The following is a 24257-nucleotide window of genomic DNA, read 5'->3' as shown; positions in this document are numbered from 1 at the left end:
GGAGACCTCTCCCCTTGTCCTCGGCCGGCCCTCCCGGTCCGTCTAACAATCCCTTTCCAGTGGACACATGTAGCACACATTTGCTAAATACTAACTAGGCCAGGGAACAATGCCACAGAGGCAGACCTATGCTGAACACACAGAGAATGTGCACAGTGTTGGATGACACACATGATTATGAGGCCAGGGTGTCTCAGGGGACTGTAGTGGGCACACTGCTCCGTGATCCTGGAATGAGCTGACTGTACCATGTTCAACCGTCATGGCAATATGCATATCTCCCACTCATGCACATCATGTCTGAGGCCACAACATTGGTCATGCATGCTGCAAGGGTGTTCATTTTAAAGCTCACACTCCTATGTTGAGAATCATCATCAGTGACAACAAATATGGACCCCCAACATAGTGAACAGGTCATGGCACAGGCAAGGTACCAACACAAGTCACAGACCACCCTCCCACATGATGCTGAAAGCAATGTGCACTTAGATTTACTGGAACCCTAGATCACCATGTGCAAATGTGATTACACACACACCAGGGGACACATGTCAAGGAAGGGTAGGGATGAAAAAGAGCACCAGGTGACATTGGGTAACAGAAAATGCACTGCACATATTAACTCTGGGAGTGTATCCAGGCTACAGACCACTTCCAAAAGCTGGCGACACATAACACGACAAACAGCCATGTACCTACCCCGTCCTTGCTGCAGTGTCTCCTGTAACTGCCTATCGAGCTCAGGGAATACCACCGCCAGGACACGTTTCATGTGGGGGGTCAGGTGTCGGCGGCCGCCGTGGGGGCGAGGACTGTCGAGCCCCAGCTGGACCCGGGCGATCTGCCGGGTCCAGCATCGGATGTCCTGCCACCTTGTGCGCACCTGGGGCAGCTGGCGACGACGATCCCCCTCAAATCTCACGGCCCTGACGATGTATTTCCAGATCACGCCCTTCTCGTAGGCAGTTACCTGTCAGGATGACAAAGTGACACAGCATCAATACACCTGCTCCATGTCCCAGAGACACACATTTGAACTTCATTGAAATGTTGCACAGGGCATAGGATGCAGACAGGAATTACATCATACACAATAAGAAATTGGCCTGTGTGCAAGCCCCAATGCACTACATGGCATTGAAAGTCAACATGTTGGCACGAGGGGTGCAACACACTCACTGATCATGCCACACACTGTGCAGCACATGCAACAGCAGGCTGAAGGGCAGCACGTGCCAAGCAGTCACATGTCCCACTCCACTGACGCACCATCAGCATACTAGACAGACACACCCAAGCACAGATCACTCGCCTGTCATTGACAACAGCGGATACAACCCTCACTCTGCACATGTGCCACTTGCCAGTGGGGTGTCACAGGTGTCATGCTAGCTCTGCAAGTCAGACACACAGCACGGCTGACTTGTCACATCCGATGGGTTGATCTGTTGCCTCCTCCATGCAGCTGTGGTGCAACACTTCACATAGACACTCACCCACATGACAAGGAACATTCACACACATCACTGTCCATGAGGTTGTACACATCATTTGGACACTCTCACCACAGGGCCACTCAACTCATACACATCTGTGGGTACAGTCACCTGTCACACCGGGGGGACCACTGAATCACCTCAGGACAATAGTAAAAAAAGCCAACATGGATTTGCCAGGCTTAAAGTGTCATGCACTATGCAGTGAAAGTCACAGTAAGCACAATGCAAGTGAGGAGTGCACACAGGAACTACATCATGCTCTGCATGAGAGACATCAGCATGTCCACCCCTGGGACCCACTCTAAACAACATTGCATGTCTGTCCCAACTGGACACAATATTGACACTCACACAACAGGTGCATAGGCAAAGTTAGTGGACTCAGCACTCACCTGCTCCCCTGGTCTCCCATATAGCTTGGTGTACTGTGGGAGGAGGACGACCAGCAAGGCCTGATTCTCCTCCTGGGTGAATGGCTGGGCCCTCTCCACAGTACGTGACATGGTCCAGAGGAAGCAGAGGCAGCAGCAGTGTGGTCGACAGGAAAGTTGTGCAGGCAAGTGCCCTCTCATGGGTTCTGGCTGCCTTATATCTGTCTTGCTGAGGGGCACTCATTTAGAGGAGTACATAGTGATTGGTCAGACTCATTCGCATCCTACGTTTACTCCAATCCCTTTAATCATACACCAATGACTTTGAACATACACCAATGACAGCATTCGCATCGTTCAAATTTTGAGCATCATGTCAAGTCAACAACCACTTTGCAACATTGTATTTTGTGGCCAACTGACTGTTCCAGGACACATGATCGACACTTTTCAACTGAAAACTCAGTATCCATGACAACCAGCATGCATTTAGGGCCTAATACTTGTCCCTTATGTGTCCCCTATGTAATTTTGAAATCCACACACAGGTACGGTGCGTTTCGCACGTACCCCTATGGCACAAGTACTATGGTGAAACAAAGCATACACACGCGATGATAGCGGGTGTACGGTGCGTTTCACACGTACCCCTACGGCACAAGTACAATAGTGAAACGAAGCATACACACGCGATGATAGCGGAGGTACGGTGCGTTTCACACATACGGGTATGCACTAATACTACAGTGTGTTAGACACGTACGGGTACGCACTAGTTCATACGTACGGGTACGCACTAGTTCACATGTATGGGTACACACTAGTAGTACAGTGCGTTACACACGTACGGGTACGCACTAGTTCACACGTGCGGGTATGCACGAGTAGTACAGTGCGTTAGACACCTACGGGTACGCACTAGTAGTACAGTGCGTTAGACACCTACGGGTACGCACTAGTAGTACAGTGCGTTAGACACGTACGGGTACGCACTAGTTCACACATACAAGTACGCACTAGTTCACATGTACGGGTACGCACTAGTAGTACAGTGCGTTAGACATGTATGGGTATGCACTAGTTCACACGTACCAGTACGCACTAGTAGTACAGTGCGTTAGACACCTACGGGTACGCTCTAGTTCACACATATGGGTACACACTAGTAGTACAGTGTGTTAGACACCTACGGGTACGCACTAGTAGTACAGTGCGTTAGACACGTGCGGGTGCGCACTAGTTCACACATACGGGTATGCACTAGTTCACACGTACGGGTACACACTAGTAGTACAGTGCATTAGACACCTATGGGTACGCATTAGTTCACACGTACGGGTATTCACTAGTAGTACAGTGCGTTAGACACCTACGGGTATGCATTTCACATGCTTACAATGGTAATACAGGTGCACACATGCCAGGAATGGAGGGTTACGTGTCACACAAGGATGTCCATCAAGTACTTGTCATTGCATACTGTCATGTGCAGGCCCTAGGTGTGGCAGCCAATGATATTGCACAGGTCATCTCATCTAGTTGCACAATTGATGTGTGATGACCTGTGGACACATGTCATGTGTGATGGGGCAATATGTGGCACACATCGCCTTGACACTTGCCACGTGTGTCTGTAGTCCAACTGTGTCATGCACAGCAGCAGTGGGATGGCACAGTCATCACCACCCGCACCTGTATCCTGATGCCAGGGACAGGGACACTCTATCACCTGACATGTCACAATCTGTGTGCCCCTTTGTGACTATGTCCGGTGTGTGTCATGTGTTCCCATGAGCTTGATGTCAGAGTTCCGTCAACTGCATCTGCTGTTGGTGTATCCAACATGGGTCTGTGTGGAGATGGGCATGGGACACATCTACGCACACCATGCCACATGTGGATTCCCACCGCTGTAGGGTCTGTGTGCATCGGACATCATATGTTCCCAGTCATACATGTCTGCGTTGTCTCAATGGCTGTGTCTTTCTCTTGTCACGTGTACCCCTTCATCGCAATGTGTTTGATATGTACATTTGACATTCCTTATGACCTGTGCATGTGCCTTGCAGTCAGCTGTGTGGATGAGATGACATCCTTCCAATGCAGCTATGTGGTTGTGTGTCACTCCGGTGATATCTGTGGCTCTTAACTCAGACTGGCCACCAACTCATTTCAGGGCATGTCATGTAGACTTGACAATCAACAGGTGTATCTGGCTTTTTGTAGGAGTGCCAGCAAGCTGGCATATGTGTCCTGTATGTATTGCACACACCCGACTCCATAGTTACCTGATGTGTATTAGAAGTGTAGCATGTGCTATGTTCATTGACATTGATATTGGCAGACTCTCAATCTTCATTCTTACAAACAATGTCTTGCAGGGCACCGCCTGTCCCAAGACCAATGCCAGACTTGGGTGCCATGAGGGAACGTGCCTGCATCCGACGTTACAGATTCACTCAAAAGTTGATTGAGGACTTGACCGACAGGCTGGCACCACACCTCCAACCGCAACACAGGTATCCTACTGCGCTGACCCCAAAGATGAAGGTGATGGCAGCCCTACATTTTTTTGCCACAGGTACGTTTCAATTCACCATAGCTGATGTTGGTGGCATGTCACAGACAATGTTTAGCCGTGTCCTGCGTGATGTTTTAGCAGCCATGTTGGAGCACCTTGATGAATTCATCACATTTCCTATTCCTGAGGAGTTGACAGATGTCAAGGGTGATTGCTATGCCCTGGGAGGGATGCCCCATGTCATTGGGTCCATTGATGGTACACATGTGGCTTTGGTACCACCACAGGCACAGGAACAAGCCTATCGCAATAGAAAACATTACCACTCAATAAATGCCCTTGTGGTGTGTCTTGCTAACATGCTGATTTCCCATGTCTGTGCACGTTTTCCAGGATCAGCACACGATGCCTACATCATGTGGCGTAGCAGGGTGCCACAAATGATGCTGCGGCTGCACAACGAACGAGCATGTCTTGTTGGTGGGTATACTCTGTTTGTCCTGTGTGTTGCGGTATCTTTGGCTCTTACGGCATCTCCTGACCCACTTTTTTACATGATGTTTCCATGTAGGGGACTCTGGATATCCCAACATGCCATGGCTAATGACACCTCCCCGCAACCCAAGAACAGCTGCAGATCACAGGTACAACAATGCACACAGGCAGACCAGGCGAGTGATTGAGAGGACGTTTGGCCTCCTGAAGAGCCGATTCCGGTGCCTGGACAAGACAGGTGGGTCCCTCCCTTATGCCCCGGAGAAGGTCTGCCAAATCTTCCTCGTGTGCTGCATGCTGCACAGCATGGCAGTTGAGAAGGCAGTGCCACTCATCCTGGATCCTGATGAGCAGGAACATCCGCCCGTGGAGGATCAAGGGTTTGCTCACGAGGCTAGTGATGAGGAGGAGGAGGAGGATGATATCCGGAGTCAGCTCATACGCAACTTCTTCTCATAATGGTGAGTCACTGGGTATGAGTGTGCAAGCTAGTAGCATTGAGTGGCATGTGTTGCAATGTGTGTGTCCAGCTGACTGAATGCAAAGTGACTTTGATGTGTGTTCTGATGTGTCACTCGAGTGTTGATGTCATGCCACACAGTTTTGCGGAGAGACTTTCTTTGAAATTTACATGTGTCCAACATTGTTCATGTTTTGTAAATGTCCCTGTGTGCGGCGGGAATTGTTTTAGGTGACTTCTTGTGTGTCTGTCATTCCCAGGTTTTTGCGCCTGTTGTCTGCTCGTGTCATCTTTGTCCTCCTGCTATTCCTCATGAGGATTGCAACGTGTGCGGAATCAGCGTTCCATGCACGGACATGTGGAAATGTCAGTTTGGGTAAGGATAGCAGCAAGGCTTTTTGGTGGTGGTACGGGTTGGGAATGTGTGGGCCTGCTTCTGTGCATGTTGTGGTACCATGCATACATGTCTTCTCACCATGGAGCATATAACATGTAGCATCACTCCCATGACATGATAGTCACCCTTCTTGACTGTCATCTGTAGTGGAGTGTGGCGTCTGATGAAGGCATCAATGTGTGTAAACCTTGCCTCTGAAACATTGCGGATGCTACGGGTGGACATAGTGTGGGACATCACAACAACAGGCTCTATGGGGAATTGCAGCCTCTCCGTGTACAGCAGGATTTGTTTGGCTCATCCCCTTGACTTGTGTACCAGTTTATTGGGATTGACATCATCCTTATTGTGAAGGCGGGGTCTAGCGTATGTCCCACATGTTCTGTCAACTGACCTGTGAGTCTGTTCACATGGATGCATTTCCCTTTGTGTGTGTATGTGGAAAAAAGTTGTTCAGCACAATCCAAAGTGCCTCATCTCTGTCACTGCAGCTCTCTTGCCAGTTTGCATGCGTCATCTATGGCATACTTGTCAAATATTGAGCATATGTGTATGTCTACTTCGGCAACATGCATGCAGTTCTTCATGGCTAATAATATCTATTGTGCATGAAGTCCCTGGTTGTATATGTATTTGTGCAGGTTGCTCCACACAACGGGACATGAACACATGCTGATGGTGTGTCTCCTGTGTGCAGCTCCGCATTTTGTTGCCTGACCCTGTGCCCGTCATTTTTGGTGATTGGTCATACATTTTCTCGTAGTGACCCATGAGTTACCTGCCACTCCTTCCTTTACATACACCTGTTGCACTGTGCCTTTCTCACATCCTTGTCTTTGTGTGCTACTTTTTGCCTAGTTTCTCACCCCTCCCGCCTGCTGCAGCCTCACCTGTGGCACGGCCCCGCCGAGTGCCATGATTCTGCAACCCACACACCTCCCTTCCCCCCTCTACCCATTCTTAATGCAGCCAGCAGCTTGTCTGTGCCACTGTTGCGCCAACGCCGTGCCAAAGGCAGGACCGTCTGCGCCTGCAACGTGCACAATGCACGAGCCTCTGGTCTTTGCATGACCCACGTCACACAACAGGCTCATGCTGCAGCCAACCTCCAAGCAATGTCCTCCAGACAATCATCCGCCTGCTATCAGGCAACCGCTAAGCGCACACACGACATCTTTGCATGCTGAGTGTGCAACTCCAACTGCCTACACAGTGCTGCCCAGCCTACCAGACCCTGTCAGAACAACCAGGTCATGTGCCTCCTACTCCACACCCCCTCCGTCCACCAGCACACCATTGGACTCTGTTACCTCCTCAACACAACAGGGCCACACATCACCTTCATGACAGTAACCTGGTGTCAAGGCTCACCTTCAGCTTCCCGCTGGTTGCCGTTGTCTTGCACAGCTTCCCGACTCCCACTACTAATCACTCAGCCCCAAGAAATGTCTTTGGCTCTAACTGATCAGCAAGGGGGAAGGGGGAATTGGATAAAATAACAAACGAGAGAAGAGACTGGTTCTGGATCTTCTGGTTTTCCTATATGGAGTTTTTCTTCAGCTATCTCTCCGCTACTGAAGATTCCTGAGGTAACTAAGCACACAACATTATATTATTATTATTCCTCCTCTACTCTATTCTGTCTCTATTCTTCTTTTCTCTAATGGTGTTTCCTACCTACCCAAGTATCCTGAACTCTGTGCCTCTCTTCTTGTTCAACTCTGCCTTTTTCTTCTTTCTTGTTATTGATGTCACTAATTATCTGTAAAACATATATTCGTTTTATTATACCTATTTATCTTGTAGTCTTAATATCTTTTAACTCTCTCTTTTCACCTACCATCAATCTTTCTTCTCGTGGTTTCTCTTCTTTCTTTTCTTGCTTCTAGCTATACTAATAACTGTAGACTTCTAGATGATTCTTTGTGCTTTAACTTCTCCAGTTGCTTCCTCTCCTATGGTTACTGCGAATTGTTATGGCTCAGGTAAGTCTTACTCCTACTTTCTTAGTTGGCTGTTCTTATTGTCTTTTATATTTTTTCCCTTAGTAACCTCTTCAGTAAACCTGCAATATACTTCTTTTCTTTTCAGGACTCGGTATACTGATCTCTGCTGTCCCTGGTAAGTCTTTACTTATTGCGTCACCCAACACTACTTATCATTTTATGTGACCTTAGATAATCTATCAATAATTCACTTAGCTTTCTTCTGTCTTCTCTTCAGGTGCTGTAGAAGTCGTATTTCGTTTCCTGGAGCTACGAGGAAAACTCCGAACTCTACTCTCAGAAAGTTGCCTCTACGGACTCTGCGGCTTTTTCTGTTCTCTTCGGTAAGTATCGACACAACTCTGTTGCGTCGCTCTGGAAAACTTCTTCGACAAGGTATTCTCTTCAGAACTGGGAACTCTCTCTAACACGTCTTCTCTGAGGAAAGATCATGGTAAAGTGCGCGCTACCTCAGGCGCGCGCGCGTCACGTCGTCTCCCTCTAGATCTGTTAGCAACTAGACCGCCGACCCCAGCGTCTGCGCGGCCATCTTGGAAATGCGGGCATACCACAAACTCGACCATTGAAACCCATTCAAGACTGAAGCGCCCATAGAACTTAATTCCTTGCGCTTTGTTTTGGAACTCACATTAGGGATCCTGACAGTACCCCCCACCAAGGATGGTCCTTCCACTCTGGGCTTGGTTGGATTGCGCTGATAAAAAAGTCTTATTAGCATAGGAGCATGAACATCTGAATCTGATTCCCAAGACCGCTCCTCTGGACCGTAGCCTTTCCAATCTACCAAATAGTACAGTTTACCTCTGACTAATTTTGAGTCCAGAATTTCTTTCACCTCAAACTCTAGTCCTGTATCTAGCTGGATTGGTTTTGGAATTGGTTCTTTTCTCAAATCAGAAACTGCCTTCTTCAAAAGGGAAACATGAAATACTGGGTGAATTTTGAATTGGGAGGGTAAGGTCAATTTATAGGTCACTGGACCGATCTGCTCTGCAATTGGGTAAGGGCCGATAAATCGTGGCTGAAATTTTCGGTTCCCTTTTAACCTTAAATTTTTTGTATTCAACCAGACTTTATCTCCAATTCCTAGTGGAGGGGGTTTCTTTCTTTTCTTATCTGCGTATTTCTTATACTTTTCCTTAGCCTGTACTAGATTCTTTGACGCTTCTTCATGCACTGACTTTAAATGAGCTACCAAATCCTTGGCTGCTGGGACTGTGAGCTCCACATCTTGTACTGCGGAATTTGGATGTCTACCATAGTTTAAGTAGAACGGGGAATATCCAGTGGACACATTCTTCGCGTTATTATGAGCGAATTTTGCTGTCCACAAGTAGTCCGGCCATTCTCCCTCCTGTTTCAGCAAGAACAATCGTAAATATTGCTCCAATTCCTGGTTCACCCTTTCCGTTTGTCCATCCGTCTCCGGATGGAAACTGGAGGAAAAACGAGTTTCTACTCCTAACCCTTTCATAAAAGCCTTCCAGAAATGTGAAACAAATTGGGTTCCCCGGTCTGATATTACGATCTTGAGTATTCCATGTAATCTGACAATCTGTGTACTAAAGTGTCTTGCTAACTTTTTTGCTGTAGGGATTCCCTTTAAGGCCAAGAAGTGTGTCATTTTCGTGTATGCATCTACTATTACTAGTATTGTATTTGTCCCTTGACAAGATGGTAAGTCTGTAATTAAGTCTAGGGTGATTGTATGCCAAGGATGAGGAGGAATGGGAAGGCGTTGCAACAGCCCATGTGGTGCGTGCCGTTCTGATTTTCCCTGAGCGCATATCTCACAAGTCTTTACATATTGTTCTATGTCTTTACTCATCTGTGGCCACCAATACTTTCTTTTAATTAGGTCGGCTGTCTTGGACTCTCCCTTGTGGCCAGCCAACAGATGATCATGGCATTCCTGCAAGACTTGCTTCTGCAATGCTATAGTCGGCAAATACAATGCACCTTCTTTAAATGGTAATTCATCGCGAACTTCTCTTCCAGGTTCTAGTTGCGCCCATCTCTGCATTTCTTCTGGGGTTAGAGCTTGGATTACCTTTTCTTTAAAGTTCAATATATCAGTGGCGCCTATAATCTTGGTATCAGGTATGATCACTTGAGCGCTTAGTGGACTTCTTTCTTCTCCGGTTCCCAACCTAGACAAAGCATCCGCCTTTCTATTCTGTGCCCCCGGCCGATAGGTTATCACAAAATCGTAATCGGCAAAGTACAGAGACCAACGGAGTTGGTGAGGTGTCAATGTTCTGGCTGACTTCAGGAATTTTAAGTTCCGATGGTCCGTGTAGACTGTTACCACGTGGTGGGCCCCCATTAGATAATGTCTCCACTCCTTGAAGGCGTCTTTTATCGCCAGCAACTCTTTTTCCGTAATCGTATAATTGATTTCTGCTGGTGTCAACTTCCTGGACCGATAAGCCACCGGGTGTAACTGGCCCGTTTCCTTATTCCTTTGAGATAGAACCCCACCAATCGCAAGGTCCGAAGCATCTGTCTCGACATAAAAGGGCTCCATCGGATCGGCATGAAGGAGGATTGGCGCTGTGGTGAACTCTATCTTCAAATCTTTAAAGGCTTGCTCTGCTTCCTCCGACCATTCGAATTGTGTTCCCTTCTTCAGTAGTCGCGTCAAAGGTAGTATTCGTCGGGAAAATTCTCCAATAAATCTCCGATAGAAATTGGCGAACCCAATAAACGCTTGGACTTCTTTCACACAAGTGGGTGACTTCCATTCTTGTACGGCCTGATTCTTTCATTTGTCCATATGAATGCCTGCTGGCGAGATTACAAAGCCCAAGAACTCTACCTGTGGAACTCTAAAAGCACATTTCTCCAACTTGACAAATAGTTTGTTCTCTCGCAATTTCTGCAAAACTCCTCGAACTTGTGTTTGATGCTCCTGCGTATTCGTTGAGTAGATTAGTATATCGTCAATATACACAATTACACATTGATCAATGAATTCACTGAGCACATCATTTATGACGTGTTGGAACGCTGCAGGCGCATTACACAACCCATAGGGCATCACCTGGTATTCAAATAGTCCCAAGCGTGTTCTGAAGGCCGTCTTCCACTCGTCTCCCTCTCTAACTCGAATAAGGTGATAAGCTCCCCTTAAATCCAACTTCGTGAACATCTGTGCTCCTTTGATCTGGTCCAACAAGACGGAGATAAGGGGAAGAGGATACCTGTTCTTCTTTGTTATTCGATTTATGGCTCTATAATCAATGCACGTTCTCAACTCTCCCTGCTCCTTCTTAGGCACAAAAAATAGTGGCGAGGACACCGGCGATTGGGAAGGACGTATAAATCCATTGGCCAGATACTTGTCAATATACTCCTTTAGGTGATGATTCTCTTGTTCCGTCAAGGCGTACACTCGGCTGCAAGGCAAATTTGCCCCTGGCTCCAAGTCTATTTTGCAGTCGTAAACACGATGAGACGGCAATTGCTCTGCTTCCTGTTTGTTGAAAACGTCCTCGAACTCTTGATATTCTTGTGGATTTGTTTGAGTATTTATTACGCACACAGAGACTTCCGCTGAACATAAGGCATGAGCCGGGTTCTGTTTACTCGTTGCCTCGTAGGCCCCAAAACAGTTCTCTCTACAATATGCCGAGTTCATTTCAATTGTTCTGTTGCTCCAATTGATTGAAGGATTGTGCTCTGTGAGCCAAGGAAGCCCCAATATAAGTTGAAATTGGGGGGCATCGATTAAATTAAAGTGCATAGCTTCTCTATGCCCATCTTCTTGAATCAGCTCTATCAACTCTGTGTGACTCGTGATTGGCCCTGAGGATAGATTGGTACCATCAATTGCTCGAACTGGTTCACTTTTAGCCTTGGCAATTGCTTGCAGCCCAATCTTAGTCACGAATTTCTGATCGCAGAAATTACCTGTGGCTCCTGAGTCCACCATCACTGTCACTCCTTTCATTATTTTTTCACGAAAACGGATTGTCAAAGATAAAATCAAATGAGGCGAAGACGACTGTAATGTATTTGCCAGCCGATGTTCCTGAGGAGTTGATTTCTGATTCGCATCCACCTGCACAACTCCTTCTACAGGTGGTGCTGCGAGTTTTCCTTCGGCTTAAATGAACCCTTTGGCTTTTTTGGACAATTTCGCACAAAATGCCCACTAGATCCACAATACATGCATAAGTTGTTGGCTCGCCTCTTCTCCTTCTCCTCCTTTGTGAGCGGTCCTCGAATCGTTCCTATTTGCATAGGTTCAGATCCTGTGGTTCCTTCTGTACTCCTTCCTGTTTCAGCCTTAGCTCGATCGAATCGCGGAACCGTACTTCTGTACTCTCGTCTTCTCTCTCCTCTTCTCTCTCCCTGCCGGAAATCCAGTTCTAGCACTAGGTCTATCAGGGCGGAAATTTCAGTTGGACGATTCGGTATTTGAGCCAAGCCATCTTTTAATTCATCTCGCAACCCTCGATAAAATATTGCTGTCCTCTTGTTGTCCGGCCAATCAGTCTCCATTACAAGTTTGTCGAATTGAGCTAGATAAGCCACTAAGTCTCTATTTCCCTGCTTCAATTCCAAGAGCTCGTTATCTACTGCTTGAGAGATCCGTCTTCGGTCAAAGATTCTCAAAAATTCTTTCTTGAACTCATCAAAATTCTGCAATAATGGATCATCTCGTGAGACTATCGGCATCGACCATGCTGCTGCATCTCCACTTAAATATGACAAAATGAAGGCTACTTTCGACTGCGCATCTGGAAAGATAGAAGGGCGACACAAGAAATGTAGTGAACATTGTGTAATAAACACCTGCGCATTTTGTGGGTCCCCACTAAATCTCTCTGGCGCTGCCAACGGTATTACTGGCAACAAGGAATGTATTACTTGCGTTGTTAGCTTATTTGTCTCTCCCATTGAAGTGGTGGGACCGTCCCTTCCAGTTGAATACGGTTGTCTTATCCTCTGTGCTAATTCTGCCGTCTCTTTCCTAGAATTCATGACCTCCTGCCTTAGACTTTGATTCTCTTCCTTAACTCCTACCAATTCCTTTTCTATCGCCTCTAGGACTGACCCTAAAGTCTGTAAATGTATTCCCTCAACCATTTCTTTTCTGTTCGGGTGCAAGATTAATACGTGGGCACTTCACTCTGTCAAGGCTCACCTTCAGCTTCCCGCTGGTTGCCGTTGTCTTGCACAGGAACAGAAGCTGCTAGCTTCCCGACTCCCACTACTAATCACTCAGCCCCAAGAAATGTCTTTGGCTCTAACTGATCAGCAAGGGGGAAGGGGGAATTGGATAAAATAACAAACGAGAGAAGAGACTGGTTCTGGACCTTCTGGTTTTCCTATCTGGAGTTCTTCTTCAGCTATCTCTCCGCTACTGAAGATTCCTGAGGTAACTAAGCACACAACATTATATTATTATTCTTCCTCCTCTACTCTATTCTGTCTCTATTCTTCTTTTCTCTAATGGTGTTTCCTACCTACCCTAGTATCCTGAACTCTGTGCCTCTCTTCTTGTTCAACTCTGCCTTTTTCTTCTTTCTTGTTATTGATGTCACTAATTATCTGTAAAACATATATTCGTTTTATTATACCTATTTATCTTGTAGTCTTAATATCTTTTAACTCTCTCTTTTGACCTACCATCAATCTTTCTTCTCGTGGTTTCTCTTCTTTCTTTTCTTGCTTCTAGCTATACTAATAACTGTAGACTTCTAGATGATTCTTTGTGCTTTAACTTCTCCAGTTGCTTCCTCTCCTATGGTTACTGCGAATTGTTATGGCTCAGGTAAGTCTTACTCCTACTTTCTTAGTTGGCTGTTCTTATTGTCTTTTATATTTTTTCCCTTAGTAACCTCTTCAGTAAAACTGCAATATACTTCTTTTCTTTTCAGGACTCGGTATACTGATCTCTGCTGTCCCTGGTAAGTCTTTACTTATTGCGTCACCCAACACTACTTATCATTTTATGTGACCTTAGATAATCTATCAATAATTCACTTAGCTTTCTTCTGTCTTCTCTTCAGGTGCTGTAGAAGTCGTATTTCGTTTCCTGGAGCGACGAGGAAAACTCCGAACTCTACTCTCAGAAAGTTGCCTCTACGGACTCTGCGGCTTTTTCTGTTCTCTTCGGTAAGTATCGACACAACTCTCTTGCGTCACTCTGGAAAACTTCTTCGACAAGGTATTCTCTTCAGAACTGGGAACTCTCTCTAACACGTCTTCTCTGAGGAAAAATCTTAGTGAAGTGCGCACTACCTCATGCGCGCGCGCGTCACGTCGTCTCCCTCTAGATTTGTTAGCAACTAGACCGCCGACCCTAGCGTCTGCGCGGCCATCTTGGAAATGCGGGCATGCCACAAACTCGACCATTGAAACCCATTCAAGACTGAAGCGCCCATAGAACTTAATTCCTTGCGCTTCGTTTTGGAACTCACATTAGGGATCCTGACACCTGGACATAAGCATCCTCAGCACACGACTTCTTCATTGCCATCTCAGACGGATACAAGATCACCCGCAGGGACGGCACCAACAATCCCGGAGGATGAATTGCAATTGATTCACAAGTACACCCTCAGAGTCACAAATCCGGGTTTGCAGCAACTCCCTGACAACCCTCAGAGTAACACTCATCTACAGATATCCAGGCCTACATCCACAATTGTGCTAAGCCATCAACACGTACATCTGCACACACGCCCTCCCCTCCACAGGCTACATGTGGCTGGGGGCCAGTAACTTCTTGCTGGAGGAGAACCAGACCACCATCCATCATTGGTCCATCAACATTTTAATCGACGTCTCCGACAAGCAACACACTGCCCACACCCTGCTAACGAACCCCCAAAGATGCTTAATGTGTCACGACAGACAAGCTGTGTGGGACACTCAAAACAACACCAACGCAACACCCTGAAACCTCACGCACTGGATCAGCAACTGATCCAACAATCTTGCCACATTGACGGACTTTCCTGTGAAGCACAACAACAGTTAAGGCACCTGGGACAAGGCAGACCTACTGGACTCCTACAGACCTAGCCGGACTCTTGTGCAAACCTTGCAACACAAAGAGCCATCATTTACCTTACAGGCCTGGAAAAGACCACACACAGACATCACCATATCATCAGCAAGGACAAGTGGAGATCCTTCAGATAGTGCCGAGACACCAAAACACACGACATCAAGGAGCTCATCAGCATTGTGAGTGAACTGACAGCAAATCTCCATCCAAGACACCCCACCCTTGCAAGGCAGATCACATCCCTTGCAACTTTGTACCACTGCTAGCTCATGGCCATACACAACAGCCTTGGCACACAGAGGCAGACAGCACTATTATCCGCAGGACAAACCCCCCTCGGGTTCTGGACTCCCGTTAGCAGCAAGTACACCACCTTTGTCATGTGCACCATCCACTCTGGCTCTCCATCAGGCCCCTTCCCACACAACATCTCAACCACATCATTCCCCATCCTTGAGGCTCACGTCCAGCGCGCCATGAATGTCTCCTTTGAGTTAGCCACATTCCATGGGTGCTGGAGGCATGCAGAGACCCAGGCCCTTCTTAAACAACAGGTGGCAGTACCGCAGGATCTCCTGGTACATCACCCTGCTCCCCTACCCAGCAAATGTCATCCGGAAGACACTCAACAAGCAACTGACAAATTTCCTCTATGCAACCAGCTCCAGGCAACCGGCACCAGACCATATTCCACATTAATCACACCACTGCAACCGTCATCATTGCCACCACCAACGACAACTTTGCCCTGCTCAACAATGGTGAGCCCACCCCCCCTGACCTCTCAACGGCATTGTAAACCATGTGCTAACACACTGTCAGCTCACACATCTCCAACACTGGTATCCAGAGGAGGGCCCAGGATTAAATCAGAAAGTAGCTCACCAGCAGGTCCCAAGGAGTCGGCCTCCACCCTGCAGCATGTAGTACACTGGGGTCATGTGGCACATGCCCCAGGGCTCTTCTCTCAGCGTGACGATCTTCAATGTCTCCATGACCCCCCTCTCCACCATCACATGCGCACGCGACCTCATCATCATCTCGTATGCCATTGACACCCAGCTGCTCCTCAAACTCACCAAAGAGCCAGCCATTGCCAGATCCAAACTTCAAGAAGGCATGAGATCCGTTAACAAATGGCTGAACATCAGCCACCTGAGGCTGGACTTGGACAGGACTGAGATCATTATCTTAGGATTGTCCCATTACGGCTGGGTCAACTCCTCATGTCCCACTGGTCTGGGCACTGCACCAGCACCCAGTGGCCACGCACGCAAGCTGGTGTTCATCATGGACCCATCGCTCACAATTACCATGCAACTCACCACCATCTGCACCTCATGCTGCAACACCCTCCGCATGCTGCAAATGATCTACAGATAGATCCACTACAAGGCAAGACAGACTGTCCCCCAGGTCCACGACACCAGCCGGCTCAACTACAGCACCGGCCTCTACGTAGAACAAGAGCAAAACTGCTGGAGAACTTGTCCACATCCAGGGTGCATCCGCACACCTCATCTTCAACATCCCCAGCCCCAGCCCCATCCCCGTCCACCTGAGATAGCTAGAATGGCTCACTGTCTGCTGCAGGATCACCTTCAGACTCCTCAACCACACTCAGGAGGCAGTCCACAACCCCAGACCCAAAACAAACCTTGGACGTCTGTCATCCAACACCCCGTTGGCCCAACTCCATGCAGCCCACCTTGCCCTGGCCACCATTCATCACATCCACATAAAACTGCATGCAGGAGATAGTTCTCCCACCTCGCCAAACAGACCTGGGACTCCCTCCCCAGGCACATCAACATGACCCATGACCTCTACACCTTCATGATACTCTTCCAAATTGGTCTGTCTGAGCAGTATTGCAAGCCCCCCCTCAGCAGCTTGAGGCCATCACGGGTGAGTATTGGGCTCCATGTCTGTATTTGGTGATACATTGAGACACATGTGTGTCCTCGACCGGACTCAGATCCAAGTGTATGGATGGCTGGAGTTAGTTCCACACTCAGGCATACTTTGACATATCCCCACACATATGTTGTGGACTCATGCTAAATGACTGCAACATAAAATTTCACGTATTAATTATTTAATTATAGCTCTGGGGCGTGATTTGTGCACTGAAAAAGGTGCAATGCAGGGACCATAGAATCCAAAGTTCACAGGGGGAGATGGGATCCTTGCCATTTGAAGTCATCAGAGTCCAGACCACAGTGTTTGGCATCATTAGTCAGACTGTGACCAGCAGGTCCATGTGACAGATGATGTCAGTCAATGAGGTGATGCTGTCGCACATGAAGGCCAGGTGCCAGGCCAGGTGACCTGGGAGATGTGGATGTGCCGCTGCCTCTCACGGTCTTTTCCGTGGACGACCCACCTTCCTCGGGGGACCCTCAGATGCAGGCCTTGACAATGCTTGGGACGCTCCGTCGGACGAATCCTCCTCCTCCTCCTCCCTCCCTGTGGCTGGTGGTGGTCTTCGCCTGGTGGCACAGGGAGGGTTGCCCATGTTGTCGACGATCCGACGGAGTGAATGGCTTATGTCCCTTTGCACCGCCAGGAGCTCAACCAGTCTTGCCTCCATCCGTCCTTGGTGTTCTTGTTGACTGGCGTGTTGCTCGGCCTGCTGGTTCTTGATCTCTGTGAGGGTCACCACTACCTGGCTGATCTCCCTGGTGTCACGCCGGTATGCCTCCATGATGTTGTGTATGTGTGACATACCGGTCCCTTCAGCTGGCTGGTCAGGTTCTCGCCTCCGCCTGCCTCCACTCCCACCACCCCTGCCCACATGAGCCTGGCCTGCCGTTGTGGGCACATCGGGTCTACGGGACCCCTGAGGGATGGCAGTGGCAGTGTTGGCTGCCTCCTCCTGGGTGCCCGGCGCTCCTTGTCCCTCCTGGTCAGACTGGCTCAGTTGTTCACTGCGGGCAGGGCTCCTTGATGTCTCCTGGGATGTGGCAGGAATGGTGGTGGTGGTTGGCACAGATGGTCCTGAACCAGGTTCTGCAGGGGCTTGGACACCAGAGGGTCCAGGTCGGTCAGGTTCATCCGCGGAGTGTTGAGAGGCATCGCTGCCAGTGGGATCAGGTTCCTCCCGGGCCAGGGACTGTGAATCATCACCCCCATTGTTGGGGGTAGATTCATCACGTTTCCCTGTGTGTGAGAGACAGACAATGATAATGCTGTTTCATGCAACATGCATGTATCATACACATTCAACTTGGCACTGTTCCTCCAGGTAGATGTATGTGCCTCGCATTCTCCTCAATGTTCACTTGTGGATGGGTATGTTGCGGGGGACAGATTGATATATTCTCCTGAGTCTTTGACATGTAGATTTTTGGCTTGGATGCTTCGTCGGCTATGTATTGGTGTTGTTGTGTTACATGTCCATTGTGACAGTGGGTAAATCCATTGCCTGTCCCGGGGGTGTCTGCTTGTGTAAGGGGTGTGTGTGACAGGGCCTGCTGGTGGGTGTAGTGTGATTTGGCAGTGGGGCTCCCAGGTGATCTAGCTGTCCCCCCATGGAGCATGATGCCATGACAGTGAGTGTGAGTTCCTGTCCTAGATATCTGACCTTGTTGTCTTGGTGTTTGTGTTTGCACTGGTCACAGGAGGGCCTTGTGCTGCCTACACCCGGGCCAAGTGTGAGCTATCTTGTCAGTACTTTCCCAATCCCTGTGCATTGCGCATGGTGCATGGGTATATACCTGGGCCATATGGGATGAGGGCAATTGTGTCTGATTTGGAGTTCAACAATGTGTTTTGTGCCACCCACCCTCCCAGCATACCGGACATCCATTCTTGGGTTGCTGCTTCGTGTAGCATGGGAAATAGCATGGCCTTGCTTTCTCAATGGAGCATACACACGTTAGTGGCATTAGCGTTATTTTTTAGTGTGGTTCTGGCCGGTGAGGGCTTGGGAGTAGTTACGTGCATTTTGTGTAGTAGGGGTGTGGATGCCATTACCCCATGTTACGTAAGTTGTTTGTGTACTCACCAGGCTCTGGAAGTCCTTGCAGTCCATGTACTCCCACCGGCGGAAGCAGGGCTATCACCTTCTCCTCCCAGGGATGGTAATGTACTGGTCTGCGGGGCGCACCACCTCCAGGGATGTTGCTCTGGGCGTAGTCATCATTCATTTTGCGCTTGACCGCCCTCTGCAGATCGTACCACCTGGCTTGGCATTCATTCCTGGTCCTTCTGATGGGTGCAACAGCATTCACCCTATCGACGATCCTCTGCCACAGGCGTGATTTTTCTGCTATGCTGGTCTGTCTGACCAATGTTCCAAACAGCTGTGGCTCTACTCTGATGACTTCATTGACAAGGATGTCCAGCTCCTCCCTTGTGAACTTTGGATTCTTGTCTGTGGGCATGGTGTAGGGTGAGGGTGTGGATGGTTTTGGGTGTGTGGGGCTGAATGTGACAGTGTGGGTGTGAATGTGTAGAGGGGGTATGTGTGAAGGAGGTTTTGTGACGGTGTATATGTTAAGGTGGATGGGTGCAGTTGTTGGTGTGTGCTCTCTAGCTGCAGTGAGCCTGTTGCAAAGGCTCATGGTTTGTGTGTGTGGGCCCTTTTTATTGGTCCATTTGTGGGTGGGCCTCAGTTTGAATTTTTGGTGGGTGTGTTATAAGGGGTGGTTGTGAGTTTGCCCCTCTGTTTGCCTGTTTGGATGTCTCCAGGTCAGTCATTTCCATTTTTAGTGCACCGTAGACGTGTTTTGTGGTGTTGTGCGAGTTGAATAGACCCTCCTTGTGCTGTTTTACAGTGTCCATGGTTCAGTACGGTACAGGGGTACGAGTCGTACAGGCACCGCCCCATGCGTTGTGTATGTATGGTGCGTACACGGCCATTGCTATGTACGGTGCATACACCGCCGTTGCATATGTACGGTGCGTACACCGCCATTGCTATATATGGTGCGTACACAGCCATTGCTTATGTACGGTGCATACACCGCCATTGCTATGTACGGTGCATACACCGACATTGCATATGTACGGTGCGTACACCACCATTGCTATGTACGGTGCGTACACCGACATTGCATTTGTATAAGTCATTCCCCGTGTACGGGACGTTTTCAGTACGAATCGTAAATCGGAAAGCCGGTCCGGATCGTACTTCTACGCTCGGACTGTCTTTTTACGGTTCGTACGGAAAAGTGTCCGGGTCCGTCTCGTACAAGTTTTCCCGCTACGATTCGTATGGATCGGGCTGATCCGTATGTACTTTTTCCCGTACGAATCGTACTTCACGGGTCGGACGTGACTTGTACGATTCGTACGGAAAAAAATACAGATCCGAGTCGTACGGGATAAAAAAATACAGGATCGGAATCGACCCCTATGTGTTTGTGTACATTTACTCCACAGAAAAGCGAATACAACTTCATATGTAGATAACTACAGGCACTTATTACTTTAGTTTAGTTTGCAGTTCGATAGAACATACACGTTTTATTTACAGGCAAATACAGCCGATCTCCGTCCCCCGCAAGTATATCATGAAAATGCTGCCGAAGAAATTCAATTTTCCACCCATTGTACCGCATTCAAAACTATCTTCCCCTTTTTAGGTCTCGCCTGAGCCAGCGCTTTAGCGCTGCTCTGGCGAGAGCTTTAGTAAACGGGGGATTTGGAAGTGCAAACTAATGCTTTTCAGGCCTCCAAATACAGTGTATGTGCGCCGGGTGCGCGCACCATTTGTCAGCCTGCCTGATCACTTTCGTGGCCACTTTGATGTTCTCAGTGAGCCGCGCGGCCACTGAGAACATCAAAGCGGCCGGGAAAGTGATCACAATTTGCCACCCCCTCCCTTATCCCACTTCCTGCTTGTTTGTTATGTTTGCTGCGTTTCCTCTTTTAAATGATGGTCTGTGGTTAAAAATAGAACGCATGAGTAATGTACATCATACAGGTTTTAAAGTCTGAAGGCATTTACAATACGCCTTAATTCGTTTTAGCTGCATTTGAATTGCAACGTCTTAGGTGTGGTAATGTTTAACTTACTAGCCTTCGGAATTCCTCACATTCTCTTCCTGGGCTTTATTGGAGTTTGCTCTTGGTTTCAGCCGGGCGCTCGCTTTGATTGTTCGTCGCGGCTCCAAAATGAGGGCTTTTCTCATTGTAAGAGTCAGTGCTTTCGTTTTGAGTTTTTGTGATGCCACCGATAGTTGGTAAGGCTCGTGAGTTGTTGTGAACGGCGTGCGCTTCATTGATTTTGACCCTTTTCCGGTCAATTTCAAGTCCAAGCTCATATGCTCACGAGGTAGTGGGGTATTACAGTTAGCCCTCTTATCACGTAATGTGATTCTAATGTTTGTTTTTGTTGCCATTTTTACCCTTTTGCGCACATGAGACACCCAACATAACAGCAGTTATCAGCTTTTTGTATGCATTTTTTGTTTGACGATGAGCATGTGTTGTAATGAAGCAGCCGCATCTCTAAGCCTGTATGTGTGCTCTCAACCAGATTTAGAGTCAGTGCCACACTTCTAAGAGGCGAGGTTGCAATTTGCACAACAGCGTTGCAGCTCTCACATGCACCAAATGGGCCCTGCTTGGAGCACAGCGTGAGTGCTGCTCAGTGCATGTCAAAGAATGCTTTCAGATATATGTATTGGACACACACATCGAGCTTTTCACATAGCACGTTACACAAACTATTGGCATTGTAAATGACAATGGCTTTTATTTATGTGGTTTTAAAAACCTGCAAGCGGTGTGTAAACATGCACTTTGTACGTATAGTCGCTGCCTATGAGAAGCAAGGCTGGCAGTAACTGAATCTCTTTTACTACCAGCCTTGCTTCTCGTAAGCAAGGACTATAAGTACAAAGTGAGTGTTTATGCACCGCTTGCAGGTTTTCAAAGCACATAAATAAAAGGCATTGTCATTTACAATGCCAATAGCTCAAACTCTTGCAAATGCGAGACCTATTGCATTGCAAATGCTTGTTATTTGTTCTGTTTTAAAAAAAACAAAAGGGAAATAGTAAAACAGACAATGAATCAAAAAATATAGCAGTTTTCAGAAAAGCGCAAAAGGACCATATTGTCATGTCGTATATACATGGAAAAACGGTATTCAAAATGTACCTACCCCTTTGCTAAACAACCAAAAAAACAACAGCTGCGTTACAGTTAGTGGTGGCTGGCATTGATCGGGGGTGGTTGGGCAAAGGGCGGGGGCGGGGGCGAGGAGGAAGAAGGGGTAAAGTAAAGAAAAATAAATAAAACTTACCTTACCTGCTCACCGCTCCTTGTCGTCCCTCGTCATCGTTCCTCCACTCCGCAGGAACCAGGAAGCACACCCAGGCTCCCCTGACCAATAACAACACTGCAATGCAGTGTTGTGATTGGTCTGAGAGCCGTGGTTCAACACTCAGTCAGGTAATGGGGGCCTGGGCATGTTCTCCACCCAGGCTGTAATGCAGCCTAGGTGGAGAGCATGCAAAGTGTGCTTCACTGTTTGGGCAGCCTAAGAGGGCCGGCCATAAAGTCAATGGTACTTAGGAGGGTGCCGCTACTCCTCCTCCGCTCCGAGAGCAGATTAGATCCACCCCGCCTGCCAAGCCTCAGCAGGAACAAATAAAATCATAATAACAACGAGTTATTATCCTTTTATTTTTCCTTTATTTCGACTGCTGATAGCAGTGGGGCGGCGCTCCTCGCCTTAGTGGAGGAGCCACCACTGCTCCTCTTCCTCTTCTGTTTCTTTATCACAAGAACCTGTCTGAGGAGAACACAAAAGAATTGCTGCGAGAGCACAACCATGAAGTTGTCATAGAGCCAACTTCATCCCAGGGCATTCTGAAAAAAAAGAAAAGGGCAGCTCTTCCCAGAAGCTCCTCTGAAGAGAGAAACTCTGCCCCAAGATGGTAATGGGATTTGGTAATTGTGATAATGCATTGACTCTGATTGACAGTTGGCTGCTAACTAACTGTGGAGAAATAGACTTATAAACCGAAGTGCCACTCCATATTGAAGAACAACTATGAATGCAAAGTGCAGCATGGGCTCTGCTGCAATTTTTCCAGAATGCACCTCTTGTTTTCCCAAGGCTAGAAAACAAACTTTAATGTGTTCTGAAGCAAACCCTGTCTGCTACTCTGCTGCGGCCCAAACATTTGTGGATATCCGCAGTGAGCAGAAATTGCCAACTGGTGTGGACTCGAGGCAAAAAGCACTTATAAGCCTCACCAGAGAGGAGAGGGGGGGCTATATCAGGAACCGAGTTCAGGTACAGAAGTTTGGATGGAAATACCGTAATCTGTCTAGGTACCCTCTGCATCCTTCACATTCAAATGGAAAAGGCGATTCCCTTGACACATTTTAGCTCTTTGGATTAGCAGGAGTGTGGTGCCAATAGTCCTGGAGTTAAATGCTGGAATGCAAATGTCACACAGCAGAACTAGAGAATACCTTTTCCAAAGCTCATTGGATAGGGTCAAGAAGGGTGTTTGGAAGGATAAGCCAGCCAATCATTGGTGCTATGCTGTCACCTATTATAATATAATTACAAGGCGTACCTTTCCTAACAAAGTGCTACTTCCTTTCATGTGAACAGGCTTTATGGCATCAAACTAGACTGGAGTTCTGTGAACCTAAAATCTAAAAATGATGATTCCCTGTCTCAGCTTGCAGAACCTTCTCTTGAACCCCCACCTGCACTACTTGCACTCCTTGTTCACATGAGCCAACACTTGATCCAGGCCTCCAGCACCTCTTGTTCCTCTGTCTCTACTGGGCCACATTTCTGAATGGAAAAACAGCTATAGGAGTGAATTCAAATACTTCACTTGGCAGTACCCATGAGTTTCCTCCCTTCGATGTGGGCATTGTGAGGCTATTTATATGACGTGACAGCTGGCAGGCCAACAAATGGTGTGATATCAAACATAAACGTGTATGCCTCTGGCCTTGTATATCAGCTGGACCCAGACTACTCATATAACGTTTCAAAACGTTATATGAGTAGTAGGTGATACACATTTAACTTAAACACAAGCCCAAGTTACTCATATGTTGCAAATTTGGGTTTGCTAGTACATTCCTGACAGAAGTTACAGATTGATTGTCACATTATATTTTATACATCTGGCACATGTCCTACACTAAGGGCTGATAACAAACTTACAATTCAAAATCATGTTGTATTTTAGAAGTAGGTAAGACAACGTGTACTTCATTTGTACTTCCCATGTCTGTCCTCAGTTTAAGGGTTGTCTTACCAAAGTGACAGTTATGACTATTTGTAAAAAGAATTGGTACATATGCTAAGGCCCATTTAGCACTGCACAGCAGAGCTCAAAACTCCCAACTGTCCACAGTAGAAAAATGAGTGTGGAAAAAAGATGAACGTCCTTTTAATAATTATTACTATATTGTGGCTATATTTTGGAATGTACATTTTCTCTAAACTACATGTTAGTTCCACTCAGCTTCTCAAAGAAAGAAATATACA

This window comes from Triturus cristatus, chromosome 6, assembly GCF_964204655.1.
Source record: "Triturus cristatus chromosome 6, aTriCri1.1, whole genome shotgun sequence".
Classification (NCBI taxonomy): Eukaryota; Metazoa; Chordata; class Amphibia; order Caudata; family Salamandridae; genus Triturus; species Triturus cristatus.
Note: the sequence above shows the minus strand (reverse complement) of the source record.